A 5,122-nucleotide genomic window follows, 5' to 3' on the forward strand; every position below is an offset into this window, starting at 1 on the left:
GAGGGAGGGGTTCTAGCAGACCAATAACAGCGCTTGTGGTCCACGTAGAATTGACGCGTTGTTACATTTTTGAAGAGGTGCATGTCAGGCTACGTCGTAGGCTACGTGTGCTAGCTACGACGTACACTCGATGCAGAAGTATAAATCAGCCTTAACGCGAAAACAGACTTCATTCGCATCAATGGAAAGCATATTTACACTGTCTGAATCGTTCCCTATTCTCTATATAGTGCACTATGTGCCATTCACCATGTAAAAACTAGTAAATGTGTGTGCAAATGACCGATTTCAGCCGCATCTTCAGTGTCTGTTGATAGTGTAGGAGGAGGCGGGACTTCAGATTCTAGAGAGCATTTGATTGGACAGAAGATTTGATGAGAAGCTGAAGTGCGATGTGATGTCATGAAAATCCGTGATCCATTTTAGTGGAAGTGAGAGACTGTAAGTTTTGAATGCTTATATCTCCAATCTCATTAAGGCTAACATAGTCATACTAAAAGCTAAAAAACGTACATTTTGATTTCAGGGGGACTTTAAAGACACCGCTGTCAGCTGCTTCACAGTTCCTATTCCCGGTGCGAATGCAACCAGGAACATGGCCCGGGGGAGAAATTAATTATCGGGGAACTATCCTAGTGGCTAGTTCCTATAACTGAGTTCCTATAACTATTCGGTTCCTATAGTTTGTAGAATGTCTAAAGTGGACTATCAAAATAAAGTGTTAACCAAAAATTTGGCAACACTGACTACAAGTAACTTTGCAACTACATGTCAACTAACTCTTATTAGAGTATTAGTAGACTGTCTGCTTAATATCGGCTAACTATTTATTGTGATTGTCACCCAACAGGCATTCTACTGACTATAAGTAACTTTTCAAGTACATGTCAACCCTAACCCTACAAGTCTAATAATGCTCTACTAACACTGTAATGACAGTTAATAGACATTTAGGTGAATCGTTACTTATAGTCAACAGAATGTGTTAAAGGGACCATCAAGTGAAACCAAAAATTCATTGAAATCTCATGGGAAAAAAATAAAAAATAAAAATGCTTTTTATTTGATCATGTATATCTGTATAATTTTATAGCAATTTATTTTATTTACATTGTGTTTTGTGTGGGTGTCTTGCATGCCATTGATTGCCCTGCCCAGTACGCCAAAATGCTGGTCATCCTTATTGTTGATCCCTGTAAATGCAGAAGTCTTCCCTCACTCCATCTCTCTCATTAACCTGAATGTCTGTTTAATTCATTCATTTTCTCTGTGCAATGACGACACGTTCAGCCCTATTAGAATCAATGTCAGGCTCAAAGGTAGAAGCAGGGGACTGAGAAATTGAGTGAACATAAAGCAAGAGAAAGCGTAAAATGTGTGCAAGGAGAGGGTGGGGGTGAAGAAAAGGATGAGGATAGGCTCATTACTGCTCCAGAAGAGCTGTGGAGGCTGAAGCACATTAGCTGAGCTGGTATAAGAGGAATCTCCATTCACCCTCCCTCTGCATCTATCAGATCGCAGCACATCACAGAGAGGCAAGAGGATAAAAGCACACCTCAGATGTAGAGATATAGGTAAGAGATGTGCTGAATATCGCGATGCCTCTGAGTGCCACTGAGGTCTCCGAACATCAGCAATGTCGAAATCTCATGCCACCCGCTGATAAGAGATCAGTGTAAGGCACTGGCCAGCTATCAGCCTGTGTGGAAACACGTCGTGCTGCTCGTACGTGTATGGCTGGAACGAGCTGCATGCGGAGATCCTGCTCCACTTCATCGCTATTCTCCGGCAGCCGCGGGGAGTGACCTTTGCAGGCAGAGAGCTTAAGATAGTTAAAATTTGATTGGATTGAGGGAAGCTAAAAGAGGAGAAAATGGAGCCTTTTTTCTTTCATTGATGCTAACCTTGAGGAGTGTCCCAGTGAGGATGACTGCACTTTTTCCCTAAGAGACAAAGACAAAGGGAGACCAGGGGCCTCATTTCTTAAATGTGCATACATGTAATTTAGAGAACAAACGTACGCACAAAAAAGTGTATATGCCTCACTTTCAGAAATGTATAAATCGTAAATGATCATGAAATTGTGCACAACTGAATGGTTTCATATCTCCACCTTGTAAATGCCACCTAATTTAATGTCATCAACATATAAAAGAGCACCAGTCGACGTCCAAATGCTTTACTTGAGAATGGCAAGTGGAAAGAATTGCTTAGATTTCCAATACCTGCAGTACCCCGACTCTCTGCCATATGGAAAAGTGCATACGTCTGCTTAGACCCTGATGTGGCACTGAGCACTTTTCCACTTCAAAGACCATTTTTATAAATATGAATGTTGGTGTTGACCTGGGGCCTCATTTATAAAACGTGCATATACACACGCTCTAAGTTCAAAATCTGTGCATACACATGTTTTATAAATGAGGCCCCAGAAGACGTTGTGCTGCATATGAATGATTTATAAATAAATGTGAGCTTATTAGGTTGGTAAATCACATAAAATGTCCATTTCACCTCAAAATAATAATAAAAAAAAAAAAACCATGATACTTTTTTCAAAAATTAAGCATAATTTTAGTGTTAATATTTTTCAAATTGTGAAATAATTTTCATGAAAATGAAGCACATTTCCCCCCCTAACAAAAACTCATTATTATGTGAGTCAGGGCTTTTATTGTTGTGTTTCTCTAGTTCTCATAATTCTTATTCTCATTAGATTCATTAATGTTTAAGGCTGAAGACTGATTTATACTCGAGGCATCCGCAAGTTTGCTTGGGTGCGTGCGACAAAAGTAATGTCATGGCGGCGTTGGCAGAAGTGTATGGCAAGCCAAAGTACTCACAAACGCCTGGTCGGACGTCTGATTGCACACTGACGCGTCAAAAGCGCGCGTTTTGACAGCAAAACGTGCGTCCTCGACGTGTGATTTGCGTTAAGAACACGCGTTCTTAACGCGCGCTTTGGTATCATGGGAAACGCGCGTCAAGAACGCGCGTTTTTGTGTACCAAAACGCGCGTTCTCGGCGTGTGATTTGCTATTAAAACGCGCGTTCTTGACGTGCGCTTTGGAGTGACCAAAAACGCGCGCTTTTGACGTGCGTTTATCATAACACAAATGGGCGTCGAATACGTGCGTTTTGAGTCAGACAAAACGCTCGTTATGAACGTGTGAACAGGTAAACCAAACAGGCAGTGCAAACGTGTGTTTAAAGTGTCCATCAGGCGAAGAGAACGCGCTCTTTCCTTAGAGTTCTCAAAAGTGCATGTCGAAAGCGTGTGCTCACTCTTTAGGGCTTTGAGTCTGTTATGTTTTTGTCCGCTATAGGTTTAGGACAGTATTATCATTAAACTCAACCAAAACAACATGGAATTGTCGAGGATAAATTTGGCAGATGATTATAATGGTTGAGTTATAATCCATAATAATTAATATGAAATATGCATATGAAAACGTAAAACTATTATTTAAAATAGCCGTGGGGGATTACAGTGGATATTCCTTCGATCAAGGCCAAAACTTTGTAAGTTTGTAAGGAGCCAATAACGACATGTATGATCATCTTGGCTATATATTACGGTGGCGCATTGCCTCATAAATAATATTTTTTTCCCCTCAATTATGTCATTAAGACATCTTTTCTCGTAATAACGAGATGTTATGTCGTTAAAATCACATATTTTGTACGTGACGTGTACGAAAAATACCTTTATACCTTTATCTGATCTATAGAGCTCATATAGCCTATATCGGTTCAATTTACATTTATTTTTTTAGCGCTTTTCACAATACTTAGGCCTATAGTTTTAAAGCAGCTTTATAGGAAATGCTTTAACATTACAATTTGGAGTACCTAATCTGTTATCAAAGGTGACTGTACAAGTTATGGCCTAATTTCAGACATATATAGCCTACATAGGCTATATGTAGTTAGCTAACATATTAATTTAAACAATGTATTAAGGTAGAAACAATGAGCGATGTCCAGAAAAATGTGTAGGCCTAGCCTATATATTAAACGTTGTAGCCTACTAAGAAAGCATAGGTACTACACAGAAAACTGTATTCGTGCAGAATTTGATCTTTTAATAGCCTATCACTTAGTAGGCTACATTAAGCGACCTTGAGCTTTTTCTTTATAACGGTTTTCTATAAGAGAAAAACACTTAATGTAGGCTAATTAAACGAACTGCGTTCATATTCTGGGCTCATCTGCTTTGCTGTACATAGTATGGTTTAGTATGGTGTTTACTGAGTTTGGTCTTTTATGTCACACATTATACAAGCATTAAGCTTTAAACATGTATTTTAGGCTATCTCCACAACAAATCCATAATGGTATTCAATACAAAACAAGACTGAAAATTGTTATAAAAAGTATAAAATAATCATAAACAAATTATGGCATTCATTACAAACAATATTTATTTAAAAGCCTAAAAAAAAATGTATTTAAATTGACACTGTTGGGCTCTCATTCGGCACAAATCCAATTGTGTATTAGCACTTGGACATTAAAATATATTTACGTCTATTATGTTGTTAAACAATGCTTTCGTGTCCCAAAACAGCACTCACATGCGCAAAAACATGTTTGGAACAGGGTCGATAATTTCAATATTAGTGGGGCTCAGCCCCAAATGAGGGATTTAAAAATATATATATGCTATAGGCCGATATAGGCCTATTTAATAAATGTTATGCATGAACAATACATAGGAGGCCTATATCAAGTCAATCCCTGTTGAATTTATTTCTAATCATTCTAAATATTCATGAATATTCAATAAGAATATCGACAAACTTTGGGCTATTTTTGGGATGTATTTGTCTAGATTGGCAATATGTGGCTAACATTTTCTTTTTAATATTTTTTCCAATACATGTAATCTTTTGAACACTATTTTTTTTTTTAAACTCTATTTCTGTGCAGTAAAATTAACTTGAATGTATAACAAAATTTAGTAGTTTAGGCTTTAAAATATTGTTTGTAGGTAATGAATGCCAATATAATTTATGTTTATTTAATACTTATATTTTGTATAGAACAATTTAAAGGATTTGTTGTGGAAATAGCCTAAAATACATGTTTAGCATATTTTTTTGTAAAAATTTCGTTTTTA

This window comes from Megalobrama amblycephala, linkage group LG1, assembly GCF_018812025.1.
Source record: "Megalobrama amblycephala isolate DHTTF-2021 linkage group LG1, ASM1881202v1, whole genome shotgun sequence".
Lineage (NCBI taxonomy): Eukaryota > Metazoa > Chordata > Actinopteri > Cypriniformes > Xenocyprididae > Megalobrama > Megalobrama amblycephala.